Here is a 19,785-nt window from a genome sequence, read left to right as displayed (position 1 = left end):
GTTTTGTAAGTGGAATTCAAGAGTTATTTTTAATATTATACAATGTGTACAGCTTTCTATATTCTTCTACAGAAAATTATTCATGTGATTTATAGCTGTAAATATCATCTTATCAATGTTTTCATGCTTAATAGTCACAGAAATGAAATGACTTATTTTCTACATGACCTGAACATTAACTACATAGTGAATACTATGGAGAAATATGCATGCTAATAGTCATTTAATTGATCAGTGAGTTTTCTATTGTCATATATGCTCACAAAATGTACACAAGAAAAAGCTGTCAGCAAATAGCAGAACCCAGTATTAAGGGATATTTTAAAAAACAAATTATATTATTTTCTATATTGGGATTGAAACATCTTCTGAAAGCTTCATGATATCCATTGTCCGTTTAAAAAAATAAATATTTGAAAAATATCTAAGGAATAATGGCATTAAAATTATTTTCTCTACAAAATTAACAGTGTGAAATATTTGTGGTTTATAGGTACTTTTGAGATGTATATTTTGAAAAACACTGTTAAAATTGAAGTGCATATTGCAACCTTCTTAAGCACTTATTTCCTCTGCTTTTTTTCAGTTTAAAGACATCAGTAGTATCAAATACTTTTTCTTTTAAATTATTCATAAGCCACATTATATTTATGTGTAGTTTCAATGTTGCAATTTACTGAAATATTATACATAACATATCTTAAAATGTTACCTTATTTAGGGCCTGTATTGTGTACAGTGAGTTAAGCCACATGTTGGGAAGCCCACATCCCATATTAGAGTGCCTGATTTGACCCCTGTTTGCTCTCTTTCCTATCTTGCTTCCTGCTAGCAAATATCCTGGAAGACAGCAAACAATGGCTCAAGTACTTGAGTCTCTGACACCCATATCAGAGAACCAGATGGAGTTCCCACCTCCTGACTTTGTATTGGCTCAGACCTGGCTGTTTCAAGTTTTGGTGGATGATCCAATGGTTGGAAGATCTAACTCTGTTTTTCCTTCTCTGTCTGCCATATTTCCTTTCAAGTAAATAAATAAATCTTATAACAAATACATAATACATAGGCTACCTTACAAAGAATACAACTACTAATACTGTAGCAATTTTTCACCAAGTATGTGAAGATTTTACAAAGACATATTTATAATTAATAGAATAGAATTACAGTTTGAAGTATATTAGTTTCAATTGCTCCTCTTATGCCTTACCACAGTCTTTAATGAATATAAATGTATCATAGCCATTTTAGAATATGGAAGTTCAATATGCCTATCCTTGGGCTAAAATCACACTGCTTTCATTGGACATACTCTGGTTTCTCTTCAGATTGTGTAAATCTTTCGCCTTTTTTTTTCATTGTGGCATTTTTCCCTAAATGTTCAGGGAAGAATCCATTTTCTTAACCCTACACCTTGTGGAGCCGGGCCACACTCCTAGAATCTGTTAATTTCCTCCCTCTTTAATGCCATCAGATTCACTTTGCCATATCTCTGTTCTGGGCTTGCCCAAGGCCACTTTCTATTTATGCTCTTATTTGGTCTTTCTCTGGTGAGACAAAAAATGTCTCTATATGCTTTGTATAAGAATACCAATGCTATTAAGTTGGGAATTCTCTCTTGTGATCTAATTGAAAATTACTTCCTAAAAGTTTTACCTCCAAATATGATCATATTTGGGATAATGACTATAATATATGGATTTTAGAGGGATTAGTATAGTCCATATCACAACCTTATCTATATGCTACCTTACTTTCTTTCTGTCACACAGCCTAATATTATCACAGGTTCTGATGATGAAGACATAGACACCTCTGGGCTGGCCATTATTTTGACTACTACATGATGAAATGTTTGATGAGGATGAATTTTCATGTTTTCTTCAACTTCATCAACAAAAGTGATCTGCATGGATATTTACCAACAAATTAATGTATCCCTGGTCAATGACTATGAGGTTAAAGCAAAAGTGATAAAAGTGATATTCTAAAACAGAATATTACCCAGTATGGTAGAAACAAAATATTTTTCAGATGATTTTACTGGACATATATAGTACAATCAACTTTTTCTTCATTTTGTAAAATTGAATGTTAAAATTGTATGTATTCATGATGTACCACATTTTTTTTTTTTTTGAGAGGCAGAGTGGACAGTGAGAGAGAGACAGAGAGAAAGGTCTTCCTTTTTCCATTGATTCACCCCCCAATGGCCGCTGCGGCCAGCACATTGCCGCCAGCACACTGTGCTGATCCGAAGCCAGGAGCCAGGTGCTTCTCCTTGTCTCCCCTGAGGGTGCAGGGCCCAAGCACTTGGGCCATCCTCCACTGCACTCCCGGGCCATAGCAGAGAGCTGGACTGGAAGAGGAGCAACCAGGACAGAATCCGGTGCCCGACCGAGACTAGAACCAGGTGTGCCAGCGCTGCAGGCGGAGGATTAGCCTAGTGAGCCATGGCACTGGCCCTGAGATTGAGCTTCTAAAACCAATCCCGGGCCACAGCAGAGAGCTGGACTGGAAGAGGAGCATCCCGGACATAATCTGGTGCCCCAACCAGGACTAGAAACTGGGGTGCAGGCGCCGCAGGCTGAGGATTAGCCTAGTGAGCCGTGGCGCCAGTCCACATGGTGTTTTAAAATGCAAACATATTGTGGAGTGGTTAAATACATGTAATTAACTTATGTGTTACCTGGTATAGTTATCATTTTTGTGGTACCCTTATATGACATATACCCTCTTTCAAAAATACATGATATTGTCATTAGCAAGAATCACCATGCTATGTAAGAGATGTTTCGATTTTAATATCTAATTATAATTTTATATTTTTTGATCAACAGCTCCCCAAACACAGATTCCCATCTTCTGGTAACTATATTGTAATTTTTGCTTCTATGATATCTACTTTAGATTTCAGGTTAGATTTTAGGTTAGTGAGATTATACAATATTCCCATTATTGCCTAACATATCTATTTGCATAGTGTCTTCTAAGTTCATAACCACAGTGAGATATCAATCCATGCCTGTTGTAAAAACTATTGAGAAAAAAATAGCATACAGCAAATTTTGGCAGAATATGGAGAAAAGGGAACCCTTACATATTTCTGGTAGGAATGTAGATTACTGTAGCCATTATATGCAACAATATAGAGATTCTGCAAAAAAATTAAAAATAGAGCTGCTATACAACCCATCAACTCCACTACTCCAAATATAACCAGAGGAAATGAAATCAATACGGTGAGAAGACAGTCACACTCCCATGTTTATAGCCAAGATATGGAATCAACCTAAGTGTCATTCAATGGATATATGCATGAGGAATGACAATTTTTTTAACATACGTATATATATGAACATATAGATATATAAATGTATTTGAAATGCAGAGCAATGGAAAGGGAAAGGGAGAGACAGAGAGTGGGCTTGTTCACTCTCTAAATGGCCTCAATTGCCAGGTCTGGACCAGGCCAAAACCAGGAGCCAGGAATTTCATCTCCCAGGCAGGAGGCAGGGGCCCAAGTAGTGCATTACAATGAAGCTTGATTGGAAGCAGATCAGTCTGGACTTGTACTGGTACTCAAATAATTGATACGTGCATCACCAGCAACAACTTAACCTGCTGTCCCATAATGCCAACCACACAAAATCATGTAGAAAAAACAGCTTTTGATTTGTCAAATATGACACTTAAGATTGATGAATTTCACATTGCTCCTATAGGATTAAATAATGCACATTTGGTGAATGTTTTTTAAATCCTAAGATTTATTCTGACATAAATTAGGGATTGCCATAATGAGGTACTGGTCCTTTCATAATTTTGAAATAATCATATGGAATCAAGATATGAATAATAATAAACATACAATGAATACTATGTAAGTGTTAAAAGCAATCACTCCTTAATATTAGTAGAATATAATTTTTATTTATTTTTTTCTATGTATTTTAAATTTACCTTTATTTACTTTCATTTTATTTGAAAAGCTGGTTCACTCTCAAATGCCCACAACAGTCAGGGATGAGCCTGGCTGAAGCCAGGAGCCTGGAACTCAACCTGGGAGTCCCACACAAGTGGCATGAACTGAAGTACTTGGTCCACCCTCTGCTGCCTCCCAGTGTTTGCATTAGCTGGAAGCTGGAAGAAGAGATCGGTCTCAAACCAATCACTGTGACATGAGTCATAGGTGTTTCAAGTGGTGTGGCAACCACCCACTCTTAAAACCTTAAAATTTTCTTCTTAAATACAGATAATTACTGCCTGTCAAAAAGGTTAAGGTTAGTTTGCTAATTGATTAATTCCCCTCTCAGCAACATCATCAAAGACACATGTTTAATTCTATTTGACACACTCTAAGCACATTGGTGGAAACCCACATCACAGGATGACAGTAGCAGGTTAGGGATCACTTTCTCATGTACCAACACCCGTAGTGCATTTCTTAAATGTTTATACCTACATTGGGTTAGAATACTTAGCGTGGGATCAACCTTCTCCAAAACACAAGAGAACGTAGAAGAACACAGAAGCCTGTGGATGTGTCATCAGGGAAGATGGGAGGCCATGGCTTTGGCTCTGTTGACACTGCCAGCAGTGACTAAGACAACATCAGGATAGTTGAAAATAAGTCCAAATTATACTTTGTGCTAGTCTCGTATTTCAATCTAAACTTCTGCGTGATATTTATGTTTTGAAACTTTACTTTGATAACATTTCTATAATTCATTGGACTTCATTAATGTCTGAGATGATATGATTTGCATAGAACAGAGGTTTTCTCAAGAAAAAGCTTATTTTGCAAAGCAGAATAGAAACAGGAACATATTGATTTCTGCATTTGTAAAATTAGGTTTGTACTCTTATGAACAAATGGACTGTTGGTTGAACATCAAAATTATTGGATATTGCTTTTTCTAACCTGTATCTTTTATATGCTTACATATCCATACACATTTAATCTATAAAAACATTATATACATAAATATGCATATACGTGCCTATGGAAATTCTTAATTTATATAAACACTGCATAGTCATTTAGGAAAACATAAACATAACTTCCAAATATTTTGACTCAAATAATCATTTTGTGAAGTGAACAATATCAAATTTATTTATAATTATCAGATTAAATATAATCTTCAATACTAGCACCTGTGGGCCCTTTCAAACAGAGCACAGTCATTAGAATATCCATGAAATTTAGAAGCTTGAATAGCTTTAGAAGGGATAGGGCACGATGTATCTTGAAGACATGAGGGCTCTTCCTGCAAGGCCTACACACTGCTGGGATGGTGGGGGGATGGCGTTGTTTGGCAAGAAGCACTGGGGACAAGTTTCCTTGAACATGTCTGTTTATTACCAATCAAACACACCCATTAAAGGGCAGGCAGAGGGGGAGTAGTTAATTCAGGGCAACACTAATTCCATAGGATCAAGCTGATATTGGTGCTGCTATGCTTCTCCAATCAGGGTAGCCTTCCACATGATCCTTCTGGGTCTGGGCAACACTTGGGAGCTGTTTACCTCACTGGCAATTACAAGACTCTTCAACAGGGAGCAGTGGTGGGGGAAATGTGCATGGGGCTGTTGCTGCCTGTCAGCAGTCAGGCCATCCCAGGAGGCATGGTGTGCCACACCCTCTTAACCTCCTGAATGGGCTACACAGGCAGTCTCTCAGCCAGGCACAGAATCACCCACAAAGACAGAGAGTTTCAAGTATTTGGACCCAAAGAATAAATCTCAAAGTCTCCATACCTACTTACACTACATCACAGAATCAAAAAACAAACAATGGCAGCCTTCTGATTATGATTGGCATGCCTACATCCCACATCACAATGCCTGGGAAAAAGTCCTGGCTCCAGCTTCCTGTTGATGTGGATTCAAGTAGGCAACACGTGATGGCTGAAGTTCTTATGTTTCTGACACCCATGTATCTGACTTAGATTGAGTTTTCAGCTCATGGCTTCTGCCTGGCCCAGACCTTATTGTTACAGGCATTTGAGGATAGAGGATTTCACTTTTTTTAATATTTATTTTATTTATTTGAAAGGAAGAGTTACAGAGAGGGGACATTGAGGACAGAGATCCTACATGGGAAGTTAGTGCACAGTGATTCCTGTTATTACTTTATTTTTAAAAAATATTTTATTTATTTATTTGAGAGGTAAAGTTACAGACAGAGGGAGAGACAGAGAGAAAGGACTTCCTTCCATTGATCCACTCCCCAAATGGCTACAATGGCAGGAGCTGCGCCCATCTGAAGCCAGGAGCCAGGTGCTTCCTCCTGGCCTCCCACATGGTTGCAGGGGCCTAAGGACTTGAGCCATCCTCCACTGCTCTCTCAGGCCACAGCAGAAAGCTGGACTGGAATAGGAACAGCCAGGACTAGAACCGGCACCCACATGGGATGCCAGCAATGCAGGTGGAGGATTAACCCACTGTGCCACAGCACTGGCCCCTCCTGTTGTTACTTCAACAATTAACACTCCTATAAATGATGTCAGTGATCACCCGAGGCTCTTGACATGAGCTGCCTTAGCTATGGAAAACTTTTGAATCCACAAATTTTGTCAGTATTTAGACAAGGCTGAAAGAAAAGTAGTGCTTTTCTCCCTTCAGAGAAAAGTACATCCTTCTTTGATGGCCACTTTTTTCTGCTCTGGTGTCACGTAGAGATCATTCATGTAGAACATTTTTGCCACAGTGTCTTGGCTTTCCATACCTGAAATCCTCTCATGAGCTTTTCCTTAAGGGCTGATTCTAAGGTCAGAGTGCTACTTAAATTGATTGCCATTCTATGAGTCTACCGTGTGATTTGCTTGCCATGTTGGAACATTCTCTCTTTTGTAATTCTATTATTATTATCAGACACTTGATCTTCATAGTTCTGTATGTGGAAATCCGGTACTCCCAGTACCATTTGTTGAAGAGACTGTCCTTGGTCCAGAGATTTGATTTAGCTCCTCGGTCAAATATAAGTTGATTGTAGATGCTTAGATTGATTTCTGGCATTTCTATTTTGTTCCATTGGTATATCCATCTGTTCTTTCACCAGTACTAAGCTCTCTTTATTATAATTGCTTTGTAGTATGTCTTAAAATCTGATATTGTTATGCATCCAGCTTTGTTTTTATTGTATAAGATTGCTTTAGTTATTCAAGATCTCCTGGGTTTCCATAAGAATTTCAGCATCATCTCATCTCAGAAGAATGTCTTTGGCATTTTGATGAGTTTCGCATTGAATCTAAATTGCTTTAGAAGAATGGAAATTTTGATGATATTGATTCTTCCAATCTGTAAGCATGGAATATTTTGCCATTATTTTGTACCTTCTTCCATTTCTTTCTTTAATGTTTTGTAATTCTCATCATAAAGATCTTTGACATCCCTGAGTAAATTTATTCCAAGGTAATTTTTGTAGCTACTCTGAATGGGATTGGTTTTAGAAGCTCAATCTCAGGGCCAGTTCCATGGCTCACTAGGCAAATCCTCTACCTGCAGCGCTGGCCCACCTGGTTCTAGTCCCGGTCGGGGCACCAGATTCTGTCCCCGGTTGCTCCCCTTCCAGTCCAGCTCTCTACTGTGGCCTGGGAAGGCAGTGGAGGATGGCCCAAGTGCTTGGGCCCCTGCACCCACATGGGAGACCAGGAGAAGCACCTGGCTCCTGGCTTCAGATCAGCATGGTACGCCAGCCGCAGCTCACCGGCCACAGCAGCCATTGGAGGGTGAACCAACGGCAAAAGGAAGACCTTTCTCTATGTCTTTCTCTCTCACTGTCCACTCTGCCTGGAAAAAAAAAAAAAGCTCAATCTCAGCCTTGGCATTGCATTTTCTTTGTGTAGAAAGGCTACTGACTTTTGTGCATTGATTATATCCTGCTACTTTACTAAAATGTTCTATGAGTTCCAATATTCTCTTGGTGGAGGACTTTGGATCCCCTATATATAGAATTATGTCATTTGCATATAAGGGTAGTTTGACTGCTTATTTCTCAATTTGGATATCTTTGAATTCTTTTTCTTGCTGAATGGATCTAGATAAAACTTCAGGACTATACTGAATAGCAATGTTGGGAGTGGGCATCCTTGTGTGGTTCTGGATCTCAGTGGGAATACCTCTACTTTACCCCATTCAATAGGACACTGGCCGTGGCTTATCATAAATTACCTTGATTGTGTTGAAGAATGTTTCTTCTATACCCAATTTGCTTAGAGTTTTCATCATCAAATGGTGTTGTATTTTATCAAATGTTTTCTCTGCATCTATTGAGATAATCATATGGTTTTTGTTCTTCAGTTTGTTAATGTGATTTATCACATTGATTGATTTGCAAACATTGACCATAACTGAATGCTATGGCTAAATCTCACTTGGTCTGGGTGAATGGACTCGACTGGTGAGAATTTTGTTGAGGATATTTGCCTCTTTGCTCATCAGGGAAATTGGTGTCTGGTTCTCTTTTTCTGTTGCATCCTTTTCAAGTTTAGGAATTAAGGTGATGCTGGCTTCATAAGAAGAATTTGGGAAGATTCCCTCCCTTTCAATTGTTTTAAATGACTTGAGAAGAAGTGGAGTTATTTCTTGTTTAAATGTCTGGTAGAATTCAACAGTGAATCAGCCGGTCCTGAGTTTTTCTTCATTGGGAAGTTCTTCTACTGATTCAGTTTGTCTTGGTTATGGTTCTGTTTAGGTTTTCTCTGTCTTCATGGCTCAATTTAGGTGGGTTGTGTCTAGCAATCTATCAATTTCTTCTAGGTTTCCTAGTTTGTTAGCAGATAGCCCTTTGTAGTAAATTCTGATGATTCTTCTATTTCTGTGGTGTTAGTTGTTACATTTCCCTTTTCATCTATTTTTATTGATTTGAGTCTTATCTCTCATATTTTTGGTTAATTCAGCCAATGGTTCATAAATTTTGTTTATTTTGCCAAAAATGGCTCTTTGTTTTGCTGATTTTTGTATTGTATTTATGGTTTTAATTTTACTGATTTCTTCTCTAATTAGTTCATGCATTTACTTCTGATTAGGTCTGTATAATCTTATGATCTTTTTTTAAAATTTTAAACCTCATCATCTTCACAATCTAGTATTTAAGTGTTGTGTTCTTTTGATGACATCATGTTGTCCTCCTTATTCTTGTTTCTTGAATATGTGTGTTTGTTATTTGGAATTTGTGGAGATATTCACTGGTTTATTCTTTGTTTTTTCCCTGTGGTGGCTTTTATATTTGTACTATTCTTCCATAGATTAGTGGAATGTCTGCTTTCTGTGAATACCTAGAAGTGTGTAGTGGGTATGGCCAAGGAGTTCTGTTCAGTGCTCCAGGGTGAAGGGTGTGTCTAAGGCATGGTAAATCTCTTCCATTTTTTTCATCAGAAGGGAGGTTTATCCTACTCGGCTGAGTTCCTTCCTAAAAGGAGACCAGTGCCTGAGTGCTAACACCAATGGGTATCATATTCACCCACTCTGCCCCAACCACACAAAGGATCTCTGCAGTCCTCGGTGTAAGCTCAGATTCCCCAGCAATGTCCCTTACCAGGAAACCAGGGAGCTCCAAATGGGTGAAGCATCACAGAATGACTTCCCAAAGTCCCAGCCACACTGTAGGCCCTCCCATACATCCTCAGTTTTTTCACAGTCCCAGCACACAAGCCTCCCACAGCCACAAGCACCCAGTCCCCTGTCTGTTCTCCCCACCAGACTCAAGAGTCTCCACTTGGCTAGTTGCTGTGTGCCAACACAAGCTGGCACAGCGGTTAAGTATGTTAAAAATAGAGCCTGTTCTCTATTGGCTTGTTATAATATGCCATTGCATGGTTATCTATGCCCCTACTTTTTTTTTTCTCCTCTAGTTTAGTAAGTACACAATCCCCCACAGGGCTCCAAGTCAGATTCCCTCTAGGCTCTTCCTGCAGCTTTGTCACCAGTGGCTTGAACTGATGCAGTCTGGTCTCACCTCATTCTACAACACTGGTATGGAGGCTCTCAGCTGCTGGGGTTCTGAATTGTATGTGTCCTTGCCCTTCATGTAGGTCCACTGTGTCCCAATAATTTGTGTTGTGTTTCCTCTGCCATTTTCTCCCTAACTCTTCCTTGAGACTGCATTCTCTCCACTTTCATTTAAACCATCTTCTAGTCTAGATCAATAAGCTCCCTCCCTAATCTGTCATCTTTCCAGGTATGATTAAAATATATAGTGAGAACATTTCTCTAAGAAAATTTCATATCAATATATTCCTTTTTTTTTTTTGACAGGCAGAGTGGATAGTGAGAGAGAGAGAGAGAGAGAGAGAGAGAAAGGTCTTCCTTTTTGCCGTTGGTTCACCCTCCAATGGCTGCTGTGGCCGGCGCATCTCGCTGATCCGAAGCCAGGAGCCAGGTGCTTCTCCTGGTCTCCCATGCAAGTGCAGGGCCCAAGGATTTGGGCCATCCTCCACTGCACTCCCGGACCATAGCAGAGAGCCGGCCTAGAAGAGGGGCAACCAGGATAGAATCTGGCGCCCCAACCGGGACTAGAACCCAGTGTGCCGGCACCGCAAGGTAGAGGATTAGCCTGTTAAGCCACGGCGCCGGCCATATCAATATATTCCAACAATAATATATGTCACTTAAATTAAAGCTATATTGGAATACTAGCTGTAGAATTTTTGATAGTGATGAGGTTCAACATAGGACTCTCCTTAATACTATCTATATTTTGAATAAAACAAATATTTGAAATATTTTCTTATTTTTTATTATATGTTTATTTGAGAGGTAGAGTTATAGACAGATAGTGACAGAAAGAAAAGTCTTCCATTTTCTAGTTCACTCCCCAAATGATTGCAATGGCCGGAGCTGGGCCTATCTGAAGTATGGAGCGAGGAGCTTCTTCTGGGTTTCCTGTAAGTGCAGGGGCACAAGCAGTTGGGCCATCTTCTACCATTTTCTCATGCCATAGCAGAGATCTTGATCAGAAGAGGACCAGCAGAAACTAGAACTGGTGCCCACATGGGATGCCAGAGCTGCAGGTGGAGGATTAGTCTACTGTGCCACAGTCTCCACCCATGAAGTGATTTTACCATATTAATTTCACAAAATAAAATTTGTGTAATCTACAATGTTGCTATTTGAGTAATCTTCGTAATTTTCTGGATACTATATGGACAGCATCATGAGAAAGGAAATTTTGTACAGTAATTATTTTGAAATATAATGGCTAGGACCAAGATGAAAGTCAGAAGATAATTAATCTTTGGTTGTTACCATATGTGAAAATGAGTAAGAAGCGAATATTGGATAGATATAAAATGTCAGCTTTCAAACCCTGGGTTCACTTCATAGGATTGATTGATTTCACCCTCTGGAGTCCTCTGTTGTTGTTTGTGTTAGCGTTAGACTACATGACTTCTAAGTTTTCCTTCACTAGCATTCTGTGATTTAGTCACTGCTCTGAAAAATAGCAAATGTCCTGACTATTTTTATTATTCAGTCACTAGATGGCAGTAAATGTGCAACAGAGGTGTCTAAGCTCTGCCTATTCAAGGAGAGTTTGAAACATTTTCAAGACTATCACTGTTTGACAGCTTCCTTTCAAAGGTTAGCAAGAAGGAGGCTATATCCTATCATAAGAAATCACTACAGAGAATAAGGACAATAAAATGCCGTGGCTCCATAATATAATAAGTGATGTCTTCAAGTGGTAATTTAAAGTAGTTTATCTGAGGTAAACAGAGTTGGTACCTTCCAATTAAGAACTATAAAGAAGAAAGAAATAAATAAAAATGTACCTCTGGACTTGTAAAGAGGGATGAAAAGGCATAAGTCTTGGCTACACATATCACAGGTCTCTGCTTTATACGCAGTTATATTTTAAAAGGATGTAGCAGGAAATGCTAAGAATGCTATATAGATTCACCAAGTGAAATGGAATTAACCCATTGAAAGTAATGGTACAAGGAATCCCATTCCATTATTTTAAATGTGATTATGTCTATAAATTGCATGGCATTATATTCTTCTAAAATGGAACATGCTTCCCAGCATATTCTCACATAACGAATGAGAAAAGGAAATGCCGGCACTCTTAAATGAATACATAATCTCATTTCTTGTAAAGTCCACTTGTCAGCAGCCACTTATCACTAAACCACAGCAATGCAGTCATGATAATTTTGTCCCTCTGTCCATCTACATTACTCCTGGTGGATATATGATAATTTATTGTCATTATTTGCAGATTTTCAAAGGGAAACAAATCTAAAGATTATCTTGAAGATATGTGGACGGCATGTATTTATATATATTATAGACATATTGTATCCCAGAGGACAATGCACATGGCATGGTGGCCAACCATCATCGTCAGTGTTGGTTTGTAGAAAGTAAACTACATTCCTGCAAGTAGAAAGTTGTGCAGAAGTCTCAGTAACATATAATCCACTAAGTTTATTTGGCTTGACAACCCTGGTTGACCAGAACTCTGCCATGTATTAGTATGCTAGTTATTAGTATGCAGTTATGCTAGTTCTGATCTGTACGTGAACACTTGCATGCAATTTTGATGACTGCACAAGAGAGATACAAATCATAAACCTCAGTTACATGATTAACACGTTTCCTTTATTAGAAGAAAAATAATTGTCCTTCAAGTATTGCTTACCACAGTCTCATTAGGCTAGAAGGCTATGTTGAGGGTGATATTTTAATCACCCTAGTGGTCTTTTTTCAATATTTCCTTCCTACAATTACAAATATATTTTTAAAAGATTTATTCATTTACTTGAAAGGTAGAGTCACACAGAGAAAGAAGGGAACAGACAGAGAGAGAAGGGAGAGAGAGATTCAATCTGCTGGTTCACTCCAAAAATGGCAGCAAAGCTCAGGGCTGGGCCGTGCTGAAGCTGAGACGGGGACTCCATCCAGGTCTCTCACCTGGATAGCAGGGGTCCATCTTCTATTGCTTTTCCACGTGCATTAGCAGGGAGCAGGATTGGAAATGTAGCAGCTGGGACTTGAACTGGTGTTTATATGGGATGCTGGTGTCATAGGAGGTGGCTTAACCCACTACACCACAATTCAGGCCCCAATTCTGTAAATATCTTTAAAACTTGCTGAGTGAAAAAAAAAAATGGTAAAACAAAATAAAGGATATATGTAATGTGTGGTGAAGATCTAGTACTCAGGCTAGATTCAAATATCTAATCTTCTTCTGTAAGAGTGACTTATAAATATCACTTTATCTTACAATGATTGGATTTATTTTACTTGTTGTCCGTAAATCTGAATCATTATGATTATTGTAAAGAGAGAACGAGATAATGCCTATAAAATGCATCTACGATATCCAAATACAAAAATGCTAGATCATTTAATAAAGAAAACCAACCACTATTCCAGAGTGATCATTTCCTTGTTGGAATAGTTAATGAAGGTCTTTTCTGGGAAGTATATAGAGTGTTGTCAATACAAAATATAGAATAATTTGGAAATACTGTCTGGGACACAGATTATGCCCAAGGAAGAAGTAGAACGAATTGTCTGGGATAGGATCTCAGGTTTCTTAATGACCAGAAAGGAAGTATGTTGGAATTGAGTATTATGACCAAGCAAGGTTAAAAGACACAGTTCACAAACGTGATAATGAGTCATATTTCAGACATCATGTATTTGAATTTGAGTATATATTTCTGAAACCTGAAACCCTGGAGAGAAATGTGAACTGAAATCACACCTCTATAAATCAACTGTCTTTCGTGATTTTTTAAACTGATAACGTTTCTTACATTCACTGAATGAGAAAATAGAGCATATCCTAGGAACCAAAATCATTAGAGTTTAAAATCCTCTTTGACTAAAGTAGTAATTCAGTAGTTAAGGTTCTGAAAAGGTGCCTTCTATGTTCAACAAATACAATTATTGAGAATAACATATTTTTGAAAAATATGGAATATGTTTAAAGAGATCAAGAGTTTGAAATAGAGCTTAGGAAGTATAATCAAAGGAAAGTAAGTCTATAACATGAAAGCTAAAATATTTTTTACCAGTGTATCAAAAACTGCTTCACTAAGAACTTGAATTCTATTCAGCATTCTTACCTTTGTAGTAATAATACCTGGGGAAATCTAGGTTAAAGGTGTCTATTAATGTGCTACCTGTACCAAGTCAGAATATTTCTTCTGATACATCCCAAAATTTACTAGAGAACTGTGACATCACATTGCAATGCCAACACTTACAATGTCCAATGGCCCAGAACCATGCTCAGTAAACTTGCTATTGTTTCTGGAGGCAATGTGTGACTTGTTATTTATCTGAGACTGCCTTCAGTTCTAATAATCTCTTCTAAAATAATTTAATCTCTTTATCCTCCCTGATATGATATGCCTCTCTAGTGACACTAAATAAGTCTTGCTTAACTTAACTGGGCTTATTAATCCTAGGGTAATTTTTAATGATTCTCAGAGTGGAAAATGGTACTTGCTAGATTGTAGATGCTATTAAATATATGACTATATTTAGTACATGGCATCAACCATGATATTCATATTAATACTATAATTAACTAATTATGTCCTAGTGATTATTCATCATTAATATAGAAATCAATAATAATGACTGTCATTTATTCAGTAAATAATATTCTCATTTAATCTTTACAATAGTGCTGTAAGTTTAATATTACCATATTCATTTTATTAATGAGGAGGCCTAAATTTAGAGTTATTATATCACAGGCCCAGGGTCATAGAATTAAGAGGTGGAAGAGATGGGATTTATCAAAGTATAACAGCCATTCTCCTGAGTCAATGCCACTCCAGATTTGATGCCTTAGATTACCTGTAGAAGAATCCATAGAGGGGCCAGTGCCTGCAGTTCCAGCATCCCACGTGGGTGCCGGTTCAAATCCAGCTTCTCCACTTCCAATAGAGCTCTCTGCTATGGATTAGGAAAGCAGTCGAAGATGGCTTGGGCCCCTGCATCTGTGTGGGAGACCCAGAAAAAGTTCTTGGCTCCTGGCTTCAGATCAGCCCAACTCCGGCCATTGCAGCCGTCTGGGGAGTGAACCAGCAGATGTAAGATCTCCCTCTGCCTCTGCCTCTCTGTAACTCTGCCTTTCAAATAAATAAATAAATCTTTTTTAAAAGAATCCCTAGAGAAATTCCCAATTTTTCTTATATAAAGTTACAGAACCAGTCTCCCAAGGGTATCCAGACTTGCTGATAAATGGGCTGAGATCTGAGCAGCTCCTGAGTTCCACTAACTTTATGATTATGACTGAAGCAAGCAGTGTTCAGTTTAGTAATTCCTTTATTGAGAGAATCTTAACTGAGAGATCTCGGTGTGTGGTACAATACCAGGTGGTCAATGTCATTTTCTGAATCTTTGGGGTGACTGTTGCACCAAACTGGAATAGTTCATGTAAACATCAATATATGAAGAGCATATGATATTGTTACCCGTTTACCAATTAAAGACAAAAAGAGTTTTCTTCATATTATACTATTGCTATTATTCGACATATTTGGATTTTTTGCATATTTTAATAATTTTTATTTTATAGAAAAGAGGAGTCAAACAATAATTACACATCTATTTTACTTCCTTAAAGTATCTCCAACCTGATCATAATACTCATTCATATAGTCCACTGATATTCTCTCTGAGTTACTTAATGCAACACATAGAGAAATGTTTTTTTTCTTTTTCTTTTTTTTTATTTAGTAAATATTAAATTCCAAAGTACAGTTTATGGATTACAATGGCTCCCCCCCCCATAATTTCCCTCCCATTCACACCCCACCCATCTCCCGCTCCCTCTCCCATTCCATTCACATCAAGATTCATTTTCAATCATCTTTATATACTGAAGATCGATTTTGTATATATGAAGTAAACATTTCATCAGTTTGCACCCACACAGAAACACAAAGTGTAAAATACTGTTTCAGTACTAATTATAGCATTACTTCACATTGGACAACACATTAAGGACAGATCCCACATGAGAAGTAAGTACACAGTGACTCTTGTTGCTGACTTAACAATTTGACACTCTTGTTTATGGCGTCAGTAATCTCCCTAGGCTCTAGTCATGAGTTGCCAAGGCTATGGAAGCCTCTAGGGTTTGCCGACTTCGATCTTATTCTGACAGGGTCATAGTCAAAGTGGAAGTTCTCTCCTCCCTTCAGAGAAAGGTACCTCCTTCTTTGATGGCCCCGTTCTTTCCACTGGGAGAAATGTTTAAAACTTCACTTTCTCTAGGTAGTATTTGCTAAAGATAATCTCATTTGACTAAGTTGTCTGTTTGACACCTAAGAGAGTTCTACTATTGTCTATGATTTGCCTTTGTATTATTCAATACAAAGCCAGTAATCAAAATAGTCCTTTTATAGCACTGACCAGGACTGAGGATCTTGGATAATTCCATGTTCTGGCCTCAGTGGAACAATGTACTTAATGTCATCAGTGAACCCTTCCCTGGGTGGGCCACACAAAGACAAAGAAAACAAACATTGCCTACAAGGCTTGGGGCTGGAGCTGTGGTATAGCGGGTAAAGCTGCTGCCTGGAGTGCTGGCATCCCTTACGGGCTCCGGTTCAAGTCCCGGCTGCTCCACTTCCGATCCAGCTCTCTGCTACAGCCTGGGAAAGCAGTAGAAGATGGCCCAAGTCCTTGGGCCCCTAAACCCCTGTGGGAAACCTAGAAGAAGCTCCTGGCTCCTGGTTTTGGATCAGCACAGCTTTGGCTATTGCAGCCAATTGGGGAGTGAATCAGAAGATGGAACACCGCCCTCTCACTCTGTCTCTCCTCCTCTCTCTGTGTAATTCTGTAACTCTTACTTTCAAATAAACAAATTAATATTTTTTTTAAAAAAAGGCTGTGTGCCTAGGTATTCAGTTAATTAGAATCCGTTCTTGCAGTGTTAGTTTAGTCATCTAGATGGGGAGAAAAACATTGTCTTACTGAGGCTGTGTTTTATTAGGATATGTGTTCAACTCTAATGTGTTTAAAAACATGCAATGGTGACCATCACACCCCTGAAAGGAACCTTCACTGGTATCATGCAATTTCACAACTCACAGGAGTGTTGTCTCATGTATTTTATTAAATAATTTGTGAATTTGCAATCTCAGAGTACTGAAGATTTCTGGATCTCTATGAACAAGCTCATGCCTTACCTTCTTTTCCTTGTGCCATTTTTATTTGAAGTTCAAGATGAAAAGCTTCTTTAATGTTGCTATCAATCATATTTGAAGCCTTTTAGATAATACTATCCAGTTAAACCAACCTTAAATTGCAAGGCAATTCTAAAATTCTTAATGTATTCTCCAAACTTAATTTTGGTTACTGATTTTCTTTATTCAATTAAGATAATATTAGGGAAGAAACATTTCAGAAAGTCTTTTTACTTTTTATGCAATGTATATTATGTAATTATCATTTTTCTCTAATGTATTAAGAATAGTAAGTAACAATGAATGAGCATGCTATTTAAATATATTTAAACTCTTTCTCCTTTCTTGGTAAAATAAACATGCTAGATATGTCCATTCATTAGTAATACACGGCACAGGTACAGAGAATTCATTCCAAAATTAATTGCCATATGCATAGGTTCAGTTAATAAGTCAATTCACAGAAGTTTTAGCATTCTCTATAGCTAAATATTAATTTACAACATAGAAATGAGAATTATTAAAACAATGAATATTTAAGCTTTATTAACAGCCACATAAATACTCTCACATATATAATTTACATATTACATATTATATACATTAGTGCTCCTCACAACCTTGTGAGATAAATTATACTACTTCAGTTTTATATATTGGGAAACGAAAGCACAGGCTTTAACTAACTTGAATATGCAAAGTAATAACCTACAGGTAAGTACTCAACTCACATCTAGATGATTCCATCTGATCATTCATACACGTTTAAATAGATGAACTCAGCTACATAAATATATTATAATTATGCAGCTTCTAAAAATCAAGAGTGATTTTAGCAATACAGACGATGGGACAAAGCCCTTGGATCTATCAAATCCATGTGTTTATGTGTAGTTATAGCCCCAAACATGAGAACATGAGTATGAAATGAATTGTTTATTGGTGCCCAAGGTGTTCTAAGTTCCTCTGGCTAAAGTTGGTGAACTTTGGAGTGGGCATCACAGGGCTTCAGGCTGAACAGACAAATACAGCTCAGGATTTGCACAACCAGGTTATGTGAATATCAGAGAACATCTGCAGGAGCAGTAACTATGAAGCTGCAATAATGTTATCACCTGGAATGCTAACTAGGGAGTTAAAATGATAGCTTGTTTTAATGAATAGTTCCTGTAAAGACTGTATATTTGCAGCTCTAAAAAACTGCAACAATTAAGGGGATGTTTGCTTTAGTGGTTAAGATGCCTACATTCCCTATCAGAGCTCAAATCCTGGCTCCCTTTCAGATTCCAGCTTCCTGTTAGTGCATATCCTGGAAGGCAGAGTATGATGGCTAAAGCTGTTGTGTCCCTATCATCCATATGGGAAACCTAGACTAAGTTCCTGGCCCCTGGCTTCAGTCTGATCCAACCAGAACTGTTGTAGGCATCTGGGGAGTGAAACAGTGAAAGAAAGATATCTCTCTATCTGTCTTTCTTTCCGCCTCTCAAATAAATGAAAATAAATATTTTGTTCAATTGCCACAATTAGAATCTTTACTATCGGAAATTATTGGATTCCACAGAATCACCAAAGTTGGAGCTGAAACATGAAGAATTCAAGCGCAATGATTACACAAATCAGAGTGAGCAGAAAGCTCAAGAGGAGAGTATTAACGAAAATCAACAATCCAAGAAACCAGCGAGGCTCAGACACCAGGTGTCCCAGACTCCGAACACATGTAGCATGGACTTCCCTCCTTCACCATCTCACATTCACTCCTTTTCTAGATGAAACCCAATTTACCTTAGATGTGTTGCCTTTGGATTGTTTTCTCCTTTGTCTAGAAACTCTTCCTATCAGTCCTGGCCTATACTTCTTTCAGGTCCCTGCTCAAACCAAGCCATCAGTAGACATTTCAGAACTTTTGAATTGTATTATATTTTCCCTGCCCCACCATGTGCTATGTTAGACTGTGCTTTTCTCCATTTATTTTATAAAAATCAAAATGTTTGGCCAGCGCCGCGGCTCAATAGGCTAATCTTCTGCCAGCGGCGCCAGCACCCTGGGTTCTAGTCCCCGTCGGGGTGTCAGATTCTGTCCTGGTTGCACCTCTTCCAGGCCAGCTCTCTGCTGTGGCCAGGGAGTGCAGTGGAGGATGGCCCAAGTGCTTGGGCCCTGCACCCCATTGGAGACCAGGAGAAGCACCTGGCTCCTGCCATCGGATCAGCGCACTGCGCCGGCCGCAGCGCGCCTACCGTGGCGGCCATTGGAGGGTGAACCAACGGCAAAGGAAGACCTTTCTCTCTGTCTCTCTCTCACTGTCCACTCTGCCTGTCAAAAATAAAAAATAAAAATAAAAGAAAAATAAATAAATAAATAAAAAGAAACAAATAAAAACCAAAATCCATTCACAAATTAACGTCATGGGGTTTTCATGCTATGTTTCTTCGATCAGTTCCATAGTCTCTGGTCTTGCATTTAAGTTTCTATTCCATTCTGAGGTGTTTTTTTTTTTTTTTGCATATTATGTAACATAAGAGCCTATTTTCATTTCCATCCATATAGAAATCCAATTTCTTCAACCTTATTTATTGTCATTTCTCCATATTTTGTTCTTTGTATCTTTGTCAAAAATAAGTTG

Source organism: Lepus europaeus, chromosome 9 (assembly GCF_033115175.1).
Source record: "Lepus europaeus isolate LE1 chromosome 9, mLepTim1.pri, whole genome shotgun sequence".
NCBI classification, from domain to species: Eukaryota; Metazoa; Chordata; class Mammalia; order Lagomorpha; family Leporidae; genus Lepus; species Lepus europaeus.
The sequence above is the reverse complement of the archived record's forward strand: the minus strand, read 5'-3'. Positions refer to the sequence as shown.